This window comes from Leuresthes tenuis, unplaced genomic scaffold, assembly GCF_036924035.1.
Source record: "Leuresthes tenuis unplaced genomic scaffold, fLeuTen1.0.hap1 SCAF_12, whole genome shotgun sequence".
Taxonomy (NCBI): Eukaryota; Metazoa; Chordata; class Actinopteri; order Atheriniformes; family Atherinopsidae; genus Leuresthes; species Leuresthes tenuis.
This window is the reverse complement of record NW_027325366.1, coordinates 12,498,641-12,518,453: the sequence shown is the minus strand read 5'-3', so window position 1 is coordinate 12,518,453 and position 19,813 is coordinate 12,498,641. Positions and strand designations below refer to the sequence as shown.

The following is a 19,813-nucleotide window of genomic DNA, read 5'->3' as shown; positions in this document are numbered from 1 at the left end:
TGCACATCACACATTTCTTTGGGGCCTGACAATGACTATGAGAAGAAGTGAAAAAATATGTGCGCCTACTTTATTGGCTGTGTCGCTCACTCCAGAGCACTTCGATTTTTTTAATGTTTGTGGTACTCGCCCTCACATTTCCTTGGCCAAACGTACACACTGGCAGTGACAAGGTGTGGGAGAGTTTGTTGCTACATGTCAGAAAGAAATGGAGTGGACCGTTTCACCTGCTGATCCAAATTTGATGTTTTCTGAACGATTGTCAGCATAGAAAAAAACATTTTTGAGTACAATGCATTGTCAAAGAACTGTGGACTTAATTCCTACCACAGAATCACATTTTGAAGCATGTTTTTTATCTGAAACAGATTTGTCTTCGATACCCATGTTGGCTGAAGTGCCCAATGATCTTTGGGCTAAGAGCAAATATGATGTGGGGTTGATAAAAGGCTGTGAACCAGTAATTGTCACCCCTAAATCAGACTTTTGTCCATGTAAAAAACAATACCCTTTTAAGCCTGAAGCAATTAAAGGGATTAAACCTGTTTTTCAATCTTTTCAGAAAACAGGCGTTATTGTTCCTTTTGAAAATTCACCTGTGCTTACTCCATTGTTTCCTGTTAAAAAAGATTAAAGATGCTGGCCAGCCAGATGAATGGCGTTTTGTACAGGACCTCCAAGCGGTGAATGCTGCAGTTCAGCCACATGCTCCTACTGTGCCCAACCCACACACTATTTTGTCTCAAATTACATCAGATGCACAGTTTTTCTCAGTGGTTGACTTGTCGCCAGTGCACCCTGATAGCCCATTTTGGTTTGCTTTTTAGTTTGAAGGGAGATCTTGGACTTTTACCCGGTTATGCCAGGGGTACTGTGAAAGTCCCACTATTTACAATGCTGCCCTCAAAGCTAGTCTGGATTAACTTCAATCAACCACAGGCTCTGCTCTTTTGCAGCATGTGGATGACATCCTTTTATGTAGTCCATCTAAACAACAGTGTGAAAAAGACCAAATGACTCAAATAACTTTCTTGCTTTCAAAATCTTTCCTCTAGTGACGCTGACTTAGAGAGGGATGAAGATAATCATGTTTAATTGTTCATGTTTTGATTGTTTATCATTGGACCCTTTATTACTATGATGCCTGCATTTTAAACTCACGTTGTGTGCAAATGCAGGCTGATGTTTTACAGATAAAGTTATTATTTTCCTTGTTTCTTTTGGGTTGATTAATATAATGGTATTATTATAATCAAAAGGGAGGAATGTAATGGAAAATAATTCTTATATGCATTGTATTGAGTGTTACTGTGTATAACCTGCAAATGACCGAGCTGCAAGGTACCACCCTGCCCTGTTTTCTTAAATTCCTCTTTACAATGGTGGGCTTGTTATAATGAGATAGGTGCACTTTAGGGGGGACAGGGTTAGGCTGGTATTTACGAGTGTGTCTGGGTAACCTCAACTGATGGTTGGGGAGGAAAGTTAGAAGAACAATCAATTATACCCAAAAACAGATGACGTGATGAGCGGGCAATATAACTGTGTGTTTTTGCTTCAGTGGTCAGAGCAACTCTGTATTCTGTACTGTGTTGTTCTCTCTTGCAAGATATTATTATTAAAGCCTCTTATCTCCTCACAAGAAAATAACTGACTCCCCAAATGCAAGTGTCAGGACAAATGATCAAACTTCTCCAAGCTTCAGTCTGCAGAGAAGTACAAGACAGGGTTGCTCACTTTCTCCCTCACTTTTTGCTATTTTCATCAAACCTTTAGCAGCTGCTATCAGACAAGATAGAAATATTAAAGACATCCAACCCCAAAATATTGAGCATAAAATAAGTCTTTATGCTGATGATGTATTACTTTTCCTTCAGAACTCACAGACGTCTCTCACTCACGATCACACTCATAAATAAATTCTCAGCACTTTCTGACTACTCTATCAATTGGTCTAAGACCACAGTTCTGCCCATTAACTGTAGGGTCCAGAATATACCTGCGATCACTTTACAGTCAGGAAATATTAGATATTTAGGCATAAACATTTCCTCCAGGCTCTCAGAGCTAACAAAGCTAATTTATGTGCAAGTATTAAAGACAGTAGAGGACAATCTCTCTCGTTGGAAGTCCTTACCTATATCACTTATGGGGAGAGTTACAACCATTAAAATGATGATACTACCAAAAGTTAACTATTTGTTCTCAATGATCCCCATAAAACCAACCTGCTACTTGGTTTAATTCACTAGATTCATGCATCTCCAAATTTCTGTGGAAAAACAAACCACCACGTATTAGTTTAAAAACCCTACAGAAGACCAAGGACAGTGGTGGATTAGATTTACCTAATTTTCAGCACTATTCCTTAGCCAATAGGTTACGGTATATATCAAAATGGTTTAAACCTAGCCCAATAGATGAACATGGATAAATATAGAACAAGCATTGTGTGATAATCTGGAAATCTCTGACCTGCCACTTATTAGTCAAAACGTAAAAAATCACAAATGTTTCAAAAGCATTAACATCAGCACCTCTCTGACAGCCTGGTGGGAATTTCTTAAAATAACAAAGTCTTCACTTATCCCGTGTAAGCTTACACCCATCTGGAACAATCCTGACATCCTGCAAAACAAAAAAATGCTAAACTTTACTCTGTGGAAGATCAAAGGAATCAAACATCTGGAACATATAATCCAAAATGGACATTTTATTTCATTTGATGAGCTCATATCACAACATGAGATAGGCAGCAATAAATTCCTAGAATATCAACAACTTAAGTCTATAATAACAAAGAAATATATCCTCCACCAACCAGACTTACAACTCCCGATTAGGGTAGTAGAATTTCTAAGCATCTGCACCCCAAAACTACTATCAAAAATATATAAATTATTGTCTAAGATAGATGACACAATGTCTCTACCGTCCTCAAAATGGGAGGCAGATTTATCCATCAGTTCTAGTCATAGCTTCTGGCCACATATATGTTTGAACACCTTCAGAATGACTCGAAATCCTAATTTACAGCTCATACAATACAAAATTCTTCATAGAACACACTATACAGGACAAAGGATGTTCAGGATGGGTCTAACACACTCAAACATCTGCTCACATTGCACAGATAACACACCTGGTGATTATGCACACGCTTTGTGGTTTTGTGCGCCTGTCCAGAGGTTCTGGCTTGAAGTCTGTGCGGACCTATCAACATGACTAAAGTGTAGCATTCCTGCATGCCCCACACTGTGCATACTGGGTGACTTAGACAACATCAATGTGGAATTTAGCTTAGCACACATGATCCTCACAGTGTTATGTATAGCAAAGAAAACTATTCTCATGAACTGGAAAGCGAAGAACAATCTGTGTATTAACCAGTTTAGAAATTTTCTTTTAGATTATATTAGCATGGAAACAATGTCTGCTTCCTCAAAACATCAATTGGCTGAATTTAATTCTCTCTGGTCCCTTCTGATTAGCTTGATCACATAGTGGTGGTGGTGGGTTGCTGTCCCGTCGCTCTGGGCGGTTGGGTGTGTGCTGGGGGGGGCTGTGTGGCTTCGGGCGTCTGGTGGTCTCTCGGGTCGTGGGGAAATACAGCAGCCCTGTATTATTGCTTCCTGTGAAATCAAGATACAATGTGCACATGCTGGTTACAAATAAGAAAATACAAACAACAAACAGTTTCTTCCATGGTTCACAGCATGTGTATGATCATCTTCATCGCTGGTCTCAGTAAGGATGTTTCAATCTTCGGTGTCAGAGGTTACTAGCACTTGACACACCGGTGGAGTACAGCTTTTACTGCTGACTCTTATCTTTGTCCTTCCGGGCGTGTTGGTTAGGCTGATGTATGTCAGGGTGGAAGTAATCTACTGGTTCTGGTACCTTCTTACAGTGACTGGCATGAATCCAGGTTGCTCTCTCTGCAACTTTAACAGCTGTGTGAGTGACCAGTAGCACCTGGAACGGGCCTTGCCAACGTTTGGACTTCCAATGTTTCCTGCGAAGTTCCTTCACCACCTGTCATCTGGTTGGAGTGGTGTGTTTTCTCTGGCTGGAAGGGCTGCTTTTACTGCCTGTGAAACTTGAGATAGAACAGTGGAAAGGTTTCGACAGTAAGACAACATAGCATCATCACAAACAGTTGTGGAAGGGAGGGGTCTGGTTACAGGTCCCAATCCCAGGTTAGGAGGTCTGCCAAATAAAATTTCAAATGGGCTGAGATTCACTTGAGCTCTGATTCTCATTCTCATGTAGGTAAGCACAATAGGTAATGCTTTTGTCCATGGCAGACCTGATTCTTCACAACATTTGGCTAACTTGGACTTTAATGTACCATTTTCTCTTTCCACAGCACCTCCACTCTGTGGATGATAAGCACAATGTGTGCGCAAGCTTATTCCCAGGAATTTACCAACCTCAGTCAATGCAGTGTTTACAAAATGTGTGCCATTATCACTGCTGATCTTCTCTGGAATGCCCCATCTAGGAATGATTTCTGTTTAGCAGTGCTTTAGTCACTGCATTACTGTTTGCATGTTTTGCAGGGAAAACTTCAACCCATTTACTAAACACGTCCACTATTACTAGTGCATATTTCTTTCCTTCAGCTGGTGTGAGTTCAACAAAATTCATCATCAAATGTTCAAAAGGTTTCTCTGGTGGAGGGTGTGCAACTTGCGATGTGTGTAATGCCTTTCCTACATTATGTGTGGCACAAACCATACATGACTGACAGTATTTTTGCGCATATGAACTGAACCCTTTTGTGAACCACTGAGCAGTGAGTGCATTCAGCATCCCCCCTTTTGACACATGGTTCAACCCATGTGTCAATTTTGAAAAATGAGGAAAAAAATGTTTAGGTAGACAGGGTTTACCATCAGGTCACATCCAAACACCATCCGTATGAGTTGCACCCACAGAGGACCAAATGCGTCCAGAGGACCAAATTTCATCTGCAGAGGCAAAAGTTTGCAAAGCATGGAGATCTGTGAGGGAGTCTTCTGCCTGCAAAGAGAGGGAAGCGAAAACAGGAAAAAAATTAGCTGCTTGCTTAGCTGCAGCATCAGCTCTGGCATTGCCACAAGCAACAGGATCGTCTGAGTTAGTGTGAGCCGTACACTTACAGACCGAGATTGCTGTAGGCAAAAGGATCGCATCAAGAAGATCAGAAACCTGCTTGGAGTTCAGAATAGTTTTACCATCTGATTTAAGGAAATGCCTGTGTTTCCACAGCGCACCAAAGTCATGAACAACACCAAAAGCATATCTGGAATCTGTGTAAATAGTGACAGACTTACCAGCTGCCAACTTACAAGCTTCAGTAAGTGCAATAAGCTCAGTAGTTTGAGCAGAGAAATGTTTAGGAAGAGAACCAGACAACAAAGTGTCATGTGAAGAACATACTGCAAACCAAACACAGTTAGTACCTGTGGCTGGATCACGCAAAGCTGATCCATCTACAAAAAGAATCATGTCAGAGTTTGGAAGAGGAGTCTCTAAAAGATCAGGTCGGGGTGTACAAACTTGTTCCAAAACAGCTTCACAGTCATGAGGCTCCCCATCCTCAGGAGTCGGAAGCAAAGTAGCAGGATTCAGAACAGTACAATGTTTAACAGTGACATTTGGCATATCACGGAGCACAGAGGTGTATCTGAGCCAACAAGCAGTTGAAAGATGTGAAGTTTTCTGCTCGAGAAGAATAATGGCAACAGCATGAGGAACCAAAACAGTCAAATTAGCGTAGCCCACAATATCTTGGGAGGCCAGGACAGCTTTCTCTGCAGCTGCAACAGCACGAAGACAACCAGGCAGGCCTGCAGCCACAGAGTCCAGTTTTGCTGAGAAATGAGCCACTGGCCTTTGCCTGCCCCATGTTCCTGCATAAGAACAGATGTCATACAACCATGCTTCTCATCAACTGCCTGTATGAAAGGTTTATGAGGATCTGGAATGCCAAGTGTTGGTGCTGTTTGAAGAGCCAGCTTAAGCTGACTAAAGGCTGATTCAGCCTCAGGAGTCCATGGAACACGATCAGCTGACTGGAGCTGCATGTCAGAACTGCAGCTGCCTTTACCATGGATAAGAGCACCTAAGAGAGCTTCGAGAAAAGAGTAGTTAGGAATAAAGTTCCTGCAGTAAGATGTTATACCTAAGAATGACATAAGCTGTTTTTTAGTAACCGGTTTAGGAATGATCTGAACTGCAGCAACACGTTTAGGAGAAAGTGAGCGCCCATCCTTAGAAATCACATGACCCAAAAAGGTGACTTCGTCCTGTACAAACTGTAACTTAGAAAGGCTGGCTTTATGGCCATAAGAAGGAAGATGTTTCAACAGATTCACTGTCTTTTTCACACTGTTGTTTAGATGGACCACATAAAAGGATGTCATCCACATACTGCAAAAGAGCAGAGCCTGTGGTTGATTGAAGTTAATCCAGACTAGCTTTGAGGGCAGCATTGTAAATAGTGGGACTTTCACAGTACCCCTGGCATAACCGGGTAAAAGTCCAAGATCTCCCTTCAAACTAAAATGCAAACCAAAATGGGCTATCAGGGTGAGAAAAACTGTGCATCTGATGTAATTTGAGACAAAATAGTGTGTGGGTTGGGCACAGTAGGAGCATGTGGCTGAACTGCAGCATTCACCGCTTGGAGGTCCTGTACAAAACGCCATTCATCTGGCTGGCCAGCATCTTTAATCTTTTTAACAGGAAACAATGGAGTAAGCACAGGTGAATTTTCAAAAGGAACAATAACGCCTGTTTTCTGAAAAGATTGAAAAACAGGTTTAATCCCTTTAATTGCTTCAGGCTTAAAAGGGTATTGTTTTTTACATGGACAAAAGTCTGATTTAGGGGTGACAATTACTGGTTCACAGCCTTTTATCAACCCCACATCATATTTGCTCTTAGCCCAAAGATCATTGGGCACTTCAGCCAACATGGGTATCGAAGACAAATCTGTTTCAGATAAAAAACATGCTTCAAAATGTGATTCTGTGGTAGGAATTAAGTCCACAGTTCTTTGACAATGCATTGTACTCAAAAATGTTTTTTTCTATGCTGACAATCGTTCAGAAAACATCAAATTTGGATCAGCAGGTGAAACAGTCCACTCCATTTCTTTCTGACATGTAGCAACAAACTCTCCCACACCTTGTCACTGCCAGTGTGTACGTTTGGCCAAGGAAATGTGAGGGCGAGTACCACAAACATTAAAAAAATCGAAGTGCTCTGGAGTGAGCGACACAGCCAATAAAGTAGGCGCACATATTTTTTCACTTCTTCTCATAGTCATTGTCAGGCCCCAAAGAAATGTGTGATGTGCAGTGCAAATCAGTAGGTTGCATGAAATCAGAAAGGGGTGAAACTAACACTTTTGCTTCTTCCACTAGTTGTTGTGAAAAAGGAGAGCTGGGAAGTTTCCACTCATAAGCATATGTAAGTGCCGATGAATCAAACTGCACTGCTGTGAAAACTTTGTCAGGCTGTAACATAACCTTAACACCCTCTGGTGTAGAAGTTAAAATAATGCCTAATTTACACATGAGATCACAGCCCATCAGGTTAATGGGACACAACTCTGATAACAAAAATGAGTGTTTGAAGGAGAGCTCATCGGGAGTGACAACACGCAATGGGCATTGTCATTTTCTCCTTCACAACCTGGCCTGATGCAGACATACAGTAAACGTGGTTTCCACTTAACTTTGGAGGACAATCAAACTCCCCTGACGTCACTACTGATGAACATAAGTTCCTATATTCTGAGAGAAATATCTTTGCTCTAGGACGGAAATAGCATGCAAAACTTTACTACGTGAATCACAGTCGGCAAGCGTTGCTTCACTACACAGAGCAGGAAGAATGTGTGAGTGTGTTTGTGCTATCACCCATTAGTGGAGGCTCCGCTGCCGCGTGACGTCCAGAACCTGCCTCCCACCCTCAGTCAGCCTTTTGCCCAATTTCATCACTTTTTAGCTGTGGACAGTCCTTCTTCCAGTGTCCAGTCTGGCCACAGTAAAAACAAATATTCGGATCATAGCTCTGGCGTGGCCCATTTCGACCTCCTCTCCCACACGTCCACGTCTTCGACTTCGGCCTCGTCCTCTGTTTACACCAACTGCGTAATACATGGTCATGGTTGCCAAATGCAGCTCCTTTTCACACTTGTCCCTTTTGGTTGTCTTACGCGTCTCAACTTGGTTCTGAGCATGGCGAGCATATCGGCGAACGTCAGCCAAACGAGGACCCTCACACCATCCCACGTAAATGTTCTTTACTTCAGTGGCGACATCTATATAATATTGTCTGGGTCCCGTTAAAACATGTATTTTTCCCATCTAATTCCTTGTTTGCTTTAAAAAGAGCATTCCCCATTTTCTATCCCTTCAGTAGCCAACCAGTTTGTATGGAGTACACTGGAGCAACTTGACTGATCAGTAAAACACTGCTTTTGTTGTCACCGCAAGGCTTCCCCCGTCGGTTGTTTCACTGAGACACTACTGAGTAACTACAACTCAACACAGTTTATACACATAACATTCATATACATACTAACAAACAAACAAACAATAATTTATCGCAATTTTCTCATCTCTGTTTGAACGTACACCCAGGTAAATATTCCTGTAGTCTTCTCATACCGACTATGGACCCATTCATTGTTTAACTTCACTGTTTTGCAAATCCTAATTGAATATTACACATTGACATTGAACTTTACTGGATAAGCAGGTCTTCATTGCATTCAGCAGCCTATATGTGAGCATCTATGTGTAAGCTGTTCTTCTTTGCATTTATCAGCAGCAAGCAATTCTTCACTGCACATGCATATGTAAATAGTAAAACAATTCCAATGTGTTAGCGAAACCTTCTATATCACAGTGGTTTCTAAGATCTATTTTAAGTTCTTTGCCATCAGTGAGATGACATAGTTTACAAAGTGTGTCAAATTATCACTGAAGATCTTTTCAGGAATTTCAAATCTAGAAATGAGTTATTTTACGCGTGATTTTGCTACTGAGAGTGCATCTGCTTGTGCACATGGAAATATTTCAGACCATTTGGTAAAAACCTCTGTTGTCACTGAGCAGAATCGTTTCCCTTAACATTAATTTAGTTCCATGAAATCTACACAATAATGAAATAATGAAATACAAACAAATATGTTGAAAAAGATACACTGGCTTAGGGAATTATCTTCGTTTTGGTCTTAGATTGCCATGTGGAATGTATTTTGCACATATTTGACCTGCTAGACAAAACTTTATTCATTTATTTATTCTAAAAAAAAAAATTCAATAATTAGTAAAACCATATGCTGTAAAAACCTTGTTCATTATTGCTTCCATCCCTCCTGTTGAGACATGACATGGTCCGTGGCTCAATACTGCAGCATATTTAAACAAATTCTTTGGCAGTATGGTTTTCCTTCCGGTCATTCATACGAGTCTATTGTAGATGGCAATTGAATAACATCTAATAATGCTAAAATATTTGTAGTTTATACATTTAGCTGTGGATGTCAACATACCTGTTTTTCCAATGCTGTGTTAACACATGTACAGTTGAGAAGGCATACTGACTGTCAGTGTAAACGTTAACAACCTTTTTGTTATTTAATTTACAAGCTTCAGTTAAAGCTACCAATTCGACTGCTTGAACAGAGTAATTTTTTGGTAGTGGTTGTTTTAAGAAAACTTCAGTTTCTGTTACTACTGCAAATCCTGTAGCATTTGTGCCATCAGGGTTTTTTGCTTGACCTGTTGAATAAATATAGTTATTTCTGCATTTTCATAACGTATATCAGTTAAGTCTGGCCTGGGTAAAACACTGATGGTTATTTCTGACATGCAATCATGAGGCTTTCCATCTGTGGGGTAGGTAGCAGTGTGGATGGATTAAGTGTAGCACATCTCTCGACAACAAGGTGTGGCTGTGAAAGAAGAACTGTTATGTAGGAGAGATGTCTGGTAAAGATATTTTGTTAAGTAACCATATCACAGCCACTGCATGAGGTACCTTAAGTGTTAATGGGTGAAATAACACCATTATTGTTGATGCCTGCACTGCCAATGGCTTCTGGCCATTGATTCAAAAGTACGATCTCGTCCCTTTTTCCCCCTTTCAGTGGACACTGGTCCCTAATTACCGCAATTCAGCAGGGGGCCAATCACAGCTTCCTTTCCACCATACTTGTATGGTAGTAAATTCTCACCCACTCTCATCCGAAGACCTCTCCTCCCGCTTTTGTTAATATTTAGTCGGGCATTCGAACCTTTTCTTACCCACTTTTTAGAAATTATGGTCGAACATTCACACCTACTTGCAGCTGAATACTTCCGCTCCACCTTTTAGTGATGTATGGTTGGCATTTGCACCTTTTGTTACCCTCTTTTTATACTGATTGCTGAAGATTAAGTTGTTCTTTCTCAAACTACATTTTTTTTTAATTGTTGAAACTTGATTTGAAGTGGATAAATAAGGAGGACAAACAGTTTTAAGTCACGCTGATAGAAGAAATTAATTTTATAGCAAAATCTGTATTTCGTCATATGTCGAGGGATGCTTATTGCTGAAGAAGTTCTTTCTCATTCTACAAAGTACAACTTTGTTGAAACTTGATTAGACATGAATAAATATGAAGGACAAAGCAGTCTTAACTTGGTTTGAGTTAATTAATTTGTTTTATAGGAGAATCCGAATTCGTGCTTATTTTCGGATTCCTGAAGAATGAGTCTGGTTCTTTGTCATAATACAAAGTTTGTTGTTTATTGTTGAAACTTCATCAGAAGTGAAGAAATAAATGAATGCCTATCAACAAATGTGGGATCTAAACTCTACTGCTTCCTCTAAAATAATTTCTTTTTTCAATTCAGAAATGTGTGTGTGTAAGTCACAACACCCGTGACACCAAAACGGCTTTCTTTTCTCTCTTTTCTCTACACTCTGCACTATGAGCACACACACCAAATCAGAAAGGCTTTTTTCTCTCTTTTCTACATTATGGACTGTGGGGAAACAAAACCGCTCTCTCTTTTTTTTTTTGATTGTGTGCCAGGGCGTTGTCTCACGTATTAGATTATGCTTAAGATACGAATGGGTTTATCAGTCACATCAGAATCCATACATACTGATCCTCCCGTAATAAAATGGTCGGATCTTATCAAACACACTTTGTTTCTTGTGACAATCAAGTCAGCGAAACAGCGTATACACGTCAAGACACTGAATCAAGTTTGCCACAAGAACTCATAAGTTTGGCAGTATTGCTCTGCCGTCAGCAATCATACACCCATTTTATTTTCGTGAGACGTGCAGGCACCTGTTCATCTACTGTTCTATCACTATGAATTAGTTTATCTATTATCAATAAGGATACTTCTACAACTACTATCAAAGTATGTCCGGACTTCTTATGTTGTCAGTTGCTATATATGAATAAGTGGGTAGCTACTGACAAGCATTAAGCATGTCACACAGCCCAAACATATAACATTTCAGGACACACCACACAGTTAACAACCACAGTGAAGTGTCAAAGCCCAAACATTCAACAGGACACTTACACAACACATTCAAATCAAACAGTCAGACAACATACAAGAACATATACCCCAGCCGGCATTGCTCCCTGCCTATTTTCCTACAGCTCACTATGTGTGCGCACACCTTTATTCACAAACTCTTCAACTTATACTCTTTTACCGAAGCTGCTACAGCTCGATTGGCCGAATACCCTTAGATCCTATTTCGGTGAATTTGACATCTGCCTTACATGTAACAGATTAGCGGTTTAGCAGTTTTAATTTAGTTTGAGTGAAGGAATTCCTTTTATAGCAAAATCCGAAATCGTGAAGCACTCATGAAAGTAAGCTTATTCTCGGATTCCTGAAACTTTCGATTTGCTCTTTCTTTTACTGCAAAGTACAACGTTGTTTTCTTTGTTTAAATCTTTCTAGACATGGTAAATATGAACGACAAAGCAGTTTTAACATAGTTTGAGTGAAGGAATTAATTTTATAGATAAAATCCCAAGAGTCTGCAGAGAAAAGAGAGTGAATGCGAAGTAGACTTTAACACGGCTATGGGAGCGAGCCGAGTGTCGGCTAACCGGGAGAATTGCTTGAAAGAAACGCGACACCGAATGAGCGGTCAGAACAAAGCCTCAATACGGGATTCTCGTGGTGTTTTTGTTGCTGCCTTGTCTTTTGCATAGAGTAAAAGACAAGGCAGCCATCGAATAGGGCCCGATTGTTCCTACTTGGTCAGCCGAGGAGCAAGGGGGGGGGCAAGCGTCTCAACCAAGCAAAGCTCACCATGGGGAAGGTGGCTATACCAACTAGCCTGATGCCCTGCTCCCGCAGTGACGGATAATCGTACTCTGGTTTCTCTTCATAACATACAAGTCTTTCGCCTTTTACTAAAGACTTCCGTGGAGAGCAGCACTAATGAGTTGTTTCTATTATTGGCAGGCTTTACCTTTGCGGGTGAAGCCCTTTCTGTTTGTGCAAAAGAAATCTTGCTACTTTGCAGAGTGACTTCTCTGAGTAGAGTCGCCTTACTTGTTGCGACTGTGCCGATGTTCGAAGCTGGAGTGCAAAGTTGTTGCTTGAATGGTGCTTGCTGGAGCATGCGGGAGTGCAAAGTTATACCATTTAAAAGGGCTGAAGAGTGCTCAGTGCAGCGGGTGGGCGGAGGTGCAACGTGACACTCTGGCCACCTATGGCCATAAAAAGAACACTGCTACAAGTGCGCATTGTGCCAGCAAGGGCCCTCGGACCTGAAACAGTGGACAGTTATCGCTTCTCGGCCTTTTGGCTAAGATCAAGTGTAGTATCTGTTCTTATCAGTTTAATATGTCCTCTATACGAGGACAACATATTAAATGGATTTTTAAGAATAGGAGTTGAAAAAGAAGCTTGCTCCGTTCACTCCAAGCCTCGACCCGGTACTGCAGTGCCGCTGGGAACGGTGCGCTATCCTCTGCTCTTGTGAAAAAGCAAACAGCGGTGCAGGATGGAAGTTTCAGGGAGCCCAAGATGAAACTTTCTTTTAATCTGCTGAGAAAAGAGAGTGAATGCGAAGTGGACTTTAACACGGCTCTGGGAGCGATCCGAGTGCGGGCTAACCGGGAGAATTGCTTGAAAGAAACGCGACACCGAATGAGTGGTCAGAACAAAGCCTCAATATGGTGTTCCCGTGGTGTTTGTGGCTGCCTTGTCTTTTGCACAGAGTAAAAGACAAGGCAGCCATCGAATAGATTGTTTCTACTTGGTCAGCCGAGGAGCAGGGGGGGGGGGGCAAGCGTCTCAACCAAGCAAAGCTCACCAAGTAGGAACAATCGGGCCCTTTTCGATGGCTGCAACACCTGAAAGAGATATTGATGCGAGACCCGATCAAATGCTTTTTCAAAGTCTAAATTTAAGATGACAAGCCGGGTGTTTCTGTCTCTAGCGTAATCAATGATGTCTCGAATCAGTACGAGGCTGTCGGTGAGTTGTCTCCCTGAGATGGCACAAGCTTGGTCTGGGTGAATTACCTCCTCTAAAACAGAGGACATCCGTGTCACTAAAACCTTGCTAAAAAGTTTACAGTCAAAGTTTAAAAGTGTGATGGGCCTCCAATTCTTTAGGTCAGTCTTATCATTTTTTTTATAAAGTAGAGTCACTATTCCCACTCTAAAACTGTCAGGCAGTCGGTCGAGTTTTTCAAAATCTTTAAAAACATCTAAAATGTCTGATGATAAAAGGTCCCAATAGGTCAGATAGAATTCTGCAGGAAGCCCGTCTAAACCCGGAGCTCGACTTCTCTTAAAACCTGTTAGGCATTTTTTTAAGTGTGCATTCTCTTTTACGGTTTTGTCAACGAATTTTAAGATTTCTGCCGATGTTTCCAAGTGCACTGGTTTCTCTTTGTACATGTTACTATAAAAGGTATGTACAGTTTCAATCATCTCCTGCGTGGATTTTGTTAAAAACCCATCTTCTCTTTTTAGATTTTGAATACACTCCTTTTTATTTATAACTTTCTTTCTTTTTCACCTTCCTCAATTTCCTGCTCCCTGCTTCTTACAAAAATTCCTTTACTCTTTATTTCTGCTAAAACTGACATTTCCTTTTTGACATCTTTGATTTCTTCTTTAAAGTCTATGCCACACTGATTTAGTTTAAAGTAGCGCTGTAAGCGTTTATGTAGTCCCATCATACATCTATTCTCTTTCCTTTTTTTACGTTTACCTTGCTGTTTAAAAAAAGTCTGGGTCGTTTCCTTCACCATTTCCCACCATTGTGCATGTGTTTCGTAGAGGTCTTGAAGGGTCTGCCACTCTTTATAACATTGCCTGTACTGACTGACTATGATTTCATCCTCCAACAGGGAACAGTTGAGTTTCCACAGACCACTTCCTACCGTAACACCAGAAGGGGGTGAAAGGGTGCAGGAGAGCATAAGGTGGTCTGAAAAGAAAACAGGGGTTAATCTAACATCAGTGGGTGGGCAATCTCTAGTAAAGAAATAATCAATGCGAGAGGCTCTGGTGCCATCATGACTAAACCAGGTGAAGCCCTCCTCTCTGGGATGCATGGTTTTAAAACAGTCAGTAAGCTTAAAATCCCTGCATATGCCCTGAAGTAAAATCGAAGTCTTATCCACTTTAAAATCTACCCCTGCTCTTTTTCTATCTTTCCTGCTCAAGATACAGTTAAAATCCCCTCCTACAACTAAAGGTACTTGCCCTAGCATGTAAAGCTGTATATCTTCTAAAAGGTCATACCTTTCATTTTTTCCATTGAAACCATAAATATTTAAGAGGTTAAAGTCTTGCCCCATAAAATTCAAGTGTGCTAAAAGTGCCCGTCCGTCTCTCACCACTGTGCTACCTTTCACCAGAACATGCGGATTTTTAATTAGAATGGCCACACCATCATTTTTATTTTGATTTGAGCCACTCCATATCGATAAATGGGGCCACATTTCCTCCCACTGTCTATGGTTTTTTAAAAAAGGTAGTCCACATTCTTGTATTAAAAACACATCTGATTTTATGGAGTCTAAGAAGGATAAAATACTCTGGGCTCTTGTCTTTGATTTCACACTTCTCACATTTAGTGTTGAGAAGGTGAGAACCATTAAAAGCATAAAGGAAAGTAGGTATGTCATTTTCGTTTTTCTAAGTTATCAAAACAAATTACACACAGGTTATTTCTTGGGAAACTAGCTCTTCCTTCATTTCTTTAGGTGAAAAGTGAGTAGGGTGATCTATATTTCCTTTTCGGACTCTCGGTGTTGGCCTCTGACGCAATGTTGCATTTAACTTTGAGTCCCTGGGGGTTGATTGCAGAGCTGAAGTTAAAAAGGAGAGCTCATTTGGTGAGTCGGAGGGGAAGACTCTAGGTTCTTCCACTGAAGAACTGTCTGAAAGGGACCTAACCCTTCCCCTCTTCTCTGATACCACTGGGGAATCAGAGGCTCAGATGCCGTCCTCTTCGGCTGTTGACCTTCGGGGAGGTGAGTATCTTCACTAGACTCACCTGTCTGCTCTTCCTCCTCATTTAGCGTAGCTCCACCCTCTGCCTGTGAATTCTCACAGACTTCAACACTGAGTGGTGAGGCCTCTACAGGCCCCTCCCTTTTTTGCTCCTCACTTCCAATCCAAGCTTTTGGCGGGAAGTTTGAATTTATTGGGTCAACCTCTTCACTTTGTTCACCAACTGCCACCTTTGGTCCTTCTCTTTGTTGGCTTGACTGTGGCTTTACCGTCTTTAATTTGCTGGCAAAAGATTTAGGGCAATCTCTGAAGAGGTGATTTAATTCTCCACAGAGATTACATTTCCTGCCATTTGGACACTCTCCAAAAGTTTGCCCAATTTCTCTGCTCTTCCCACATAACACCTTGGTACAAGCCTTAACCAGGTGCCCATGCTCACCACACTTGCGGCAGAACTTAGGCTGCCCCTGGTAGTGGATGTAACCTCGGTTTTCAAGGTGGCCAGAGTGTCGCCCACCCGCTGCACTGAGCACTCTTCAGCCCTTTTAAATGGTATAACTTTGCACTCCCGCACGCTCCAGCAAGCACCATTCAAGCAACAACTTTGCACTCCAGCTTTGAACATCGGCACAGTCGCAACAAGTAAGGCGACTCTACTCAGAGAAGTCACTCTGCACAGTAAGAAGATTTCTTTTGCACAGACAGAAAGGGCTTCACCCGCAAAGGTAAAGCCTGCCAAAAATAGAAACAACTCATTAGTGCTGCTCTCCACAGAAATCTTTAGTAAAAGGCGAAAGACTTGTACGTTATGAAGAGAAACCAGAGTACGATTATCCGTCACTGCGGGAGCAGGGCATCAGGCTAGTTGGCATAGCCACCTTCCCCATGGTGAGCTTTGCTTGGTTGAGACGCTTGCTCCCCCCCCCCCCCCCTTGCTCCTCGGCTGACCAACTAGGAACAATCGGGCCCTATTCGATGGCTGCCTTGTCTTTTACTCTGTGCAAAAGACAAGGCAGCAACAAAAACACCACGAGAATCCCGTATTGAGGCTTTGTTCTGATCGCTCATTCGGTGTCGCGTTTCTTTCAAGCAATTCTCCCGGTTAGCCCACACTCGGCTCGCTCCCATAGCCGTGTTAAAGTCTACTTCGCATTCACTCTCTTTTCTCAGCAGACTCTTGGGATTTTATCTATAAAATGAGTTAGAAAAGGTAAAAATACCAGTCCATACATCATCAAAATCGGGAGAGGTGGTGTTCAGCTGCAAGAAGGTCTACATGTCCATCAATAATTGCTAGAAAACATGAAAGAAACTTTTCGAAAATCAAACCGCACATGATCATAAGTGGGATAGGAGGTGTTCATCTGCAAGGTGTGAATGTCAACCCATAATTCCTGAAAAATGGGCAAAAAAAAGGTGTGAATGCCCAACCATACATCATCAAAAGCAGGAGTGGAACTGTTCGGCTACAAGAAGGTGTGAACGTCCAACCAAAATATGTAAAAAGCAGTTAAGAAAAGGTTCGAATATCCAACCAAACATAATCAAAAGCGGGAGCAGAGCTTTTCGACTGCAAGTAGGTGTGAATGTCAGATCATAATTTGCAAAAAGCTGATGAGAAAGGGTGAGAATGCCCGACTATACATCATCAAATGCGGGAGCGGAGTTGTTCGGCTGTGAGTAGGTGTGAATCTCCGACCATAATTGCTGAAAAATGTGTTAGAAAAGGTAAAAATGTCGGTCCATACATCATCAAAAGCGAGAGAGGTTGTGTTCGGCTGCAAGTAGGTGTGAATGTCCAGCCATAATTACTCACAAACGGGTAAGAAAAGGTAGTATTGCCAGACCATATATGATCAAAACAGGGAGCGGAGGTGGTTCAGCTGCAAGAAGGTTTGAATGTCCGACTAAAGTTCAAATATATTAAAGAAAGCGGGAGGAGAGGTCTTCGGATGAGAGTGGTTGAAAATTTCCGACCATAATGTATAAAATGCGGTGAAAAAAAGATGTCATAGAACACTAAAAGGTGGAGCGGAAGTGTTCGGCTGCAAGAAGGTGTGAATGTCCGACTATATTTGGTGAAAAGCAGGTGAAGCAAGGTCTGAATGCCCAACCTTACATCATCAAAAGCGAGATCAGAGGTGTTTGACTGCAAGAAGGCCATAGTTTGCCAAAAGCGGATAAGGTGCGAATGTCCGACTAAATATCAACAAAATTTGGGGCAGAGGTCTTCGGATGCAAGTGGGTGTGAATATCCAACCATACAAGTATGGTGGAGAGGAAGCTGTGAATAGCCGACCATAGTTTGGAAAAAGCGGGTAAGAAAAGGTTTGAATACCCGAACATACACCATCAAAAGAGGGAGCGGAGGTGTTCCGCTGTACGAAGGTGTGAATGTCCGACCATAGTTGGTAAAAAGCGGGTAAGAAAAGGTTAAAATACCCGACTGTACACAATCAATAGCGGGAGCGGATGTGTTCGGCTACAAGAAGGTGTGAAAGTCCGACCATGGTTTGTAAAAAGCGGGTAAGAAAAGGTGCGAATGTCCGACAATGTATGATCAAGAGAGAGAGCGGAGGTTTTCAGATACAAGAAGGTTTGAATGTCCCACCATAGTTTGTAAAAAGCGGGTAAGAAAAGGTTCGAATGCCCGACTATACACCTTCAAAAGCGGGAGCAGAGGTGTTCCGCTGTAAGACGGTGTGAATGTCCGACCATAGTTGGTAAAAAGCGGGTAAGAAAAGGTTAAAGTACCCGACTGTACACAATCAATAGCGGGAGCGGAGTTGTTCGGCTACAAGAAGGTGTGAAAGTCCGACCATGGTTTGTAAAAACCGGGAAGAAAAGGCTCGAAAGCCCGACTATACACCATCAAAAAGAAGGTTTGAATGTCCATCAATAATTGCTTTAAAACAAGAAAGTAAATTTTCGAATATCAAACCGTACATGATCATAAGCGGGAGAGCAGGTGTTCCGCTGTAAGACGGTGTGAATGTCCGACCATAGTTGATAAAAAGCGGTTAAGAAAAGGTTAAAATACCCGACTGTACACAATCAATAGCGGGAGCGGAGTTGTTCGGCTACTAAAAGGTGTGAAAGTCCGACCCTGGTTTGTAAAAAGCGGGTAAGAAAAGGTTCGAATGCCCGAACATACACCATCAAAAGAGGGAGCGGAGGTGTTCCGCTGTAAGACGGTGTGAATGTCCGATCATAGTTGGTAAAAAGCGGGTAAGAAAAGGTTAAAATACCAGACTGTACACAATCAAAAGAGGGAGCGGAGTTGTTCAGCTAAGAGAAGGTGTGAAAGTCCGACCATGGTTTGTAAAAAGCGGGTAAGAAAAGGTTCGTATGCCCGAATATACACTATCAAAACCGGAAGCGTAGGTGTTCGGCTGCAAGAAGGTGTGAACGTCCGACCAAAGTTTGTAAAAAAGCAGTTAAGAAAAGGTTCGAATATCTAACCAAACATAATCAAAAGCGGGAGCAGAGCTGTTCGACTGCAAGTAGGTGTGAATGTCAGAGAATAATTTGCAAAAAGCTGATGAGAAAGGGTGAGAAATCCCGACTATACACCATCAAATGCGGTAGCGGAGTTGTTCGGCTGTGAGTAGGTGTGATTCTGCAACCATAATTGCTGAAAAATGTGTTAGAAAAGGTAAGAATGCCGGTCCATACATAATCAAAAGCGGGAGAGGTGGTGTTCGGCTGCAAGTAGGTGTGAATGTCCATTAATAATTGCTTTAAAACATGAAAGAAAATTTTCGAATATCAAACCTTACATGATCATTAGCGGGAGAGGAGGTGTTCAGCTGCAAGAAGATGTGAATATCCACCCATAATTACTGAAAAATGGGTAGGAAAAGATGCGAATGTCCAAACATAAATCATCAAAAGCAGGAGTGGAGTTGTTCAGCTACAAGAAGGTATGAAAGTCCAACCATGGTTTGTAAAAAGCGGGTAAGAGAAGGTTCGAATACCCGAATATATACCATCAAAAGCGGAAGCGGGGTTGTTCGGCTGCAAGAAGGTGTGAACGTCCGACCAAAGTTTGTAAAAAGCAGTTAAGAAAAGGTTTGAATATCCAACCGAACATAATCAAAAGCGGGAGCAGAGCTGTTCGACTGCAAGTAGGTGTGAATGTCAGATCATAATTGCTGAAAAATGTGATAGAAAAGACTAGAATGCCGGACAATACATCATCAAAAGCGGGAGAGGTGGTTTTTCGGCTGCAAGTAGGTGTGAATGTCCAGCCATAATTACTCACAAACGGGGGAAGAAAAGGTAGTATTTCCAGACCACACA

General features: G+C 41.7%; 3 non-coding genes across 3 annotated transcripts; 2 read left to right on the top strand and 1 right to left on the bottom strand.

Moving 5' to 3' along the window:
- The first annotated feature begins 12,401 nt into the window (after positions 1-12,401).
- On the top strand, positions 12,402-12,515 carry LOC140265914 (U5 spliceosomal RNA). The gene has a single exon (XR_011906596.1). It is a non-coding gene; the product is annotated as a U5 spliceosomal RNA (small nuclear RNA).
- Positions 12,516-12,823: 308 nt separating this feature from the next.
- LOC140320592 (U2 spliceosomal RNA) lies at positions 12,824-13,007 on the top strand. Its single transcript, XR_011918425.1, has one exon. It is a non-coding gene; the product is annotated as a U2 spliceosomal RNA (small nuclear RNA).
- A 3,218-nt stretch (positions 13,008-16,225) lies between these two features.
- On the bottom strand, positions 16,226-16,339 carry LOC140265954 (U5 spliceosomal RNA). The gene has a single exon (XR_011906633.1). It is a non-coding gene; the product is annotated as a U5 spliceosomal RNA (small nuclear RNA).
- Between the last annotated feature and the right edge of the window lie 3,474 nt (positions 16,340-19,813).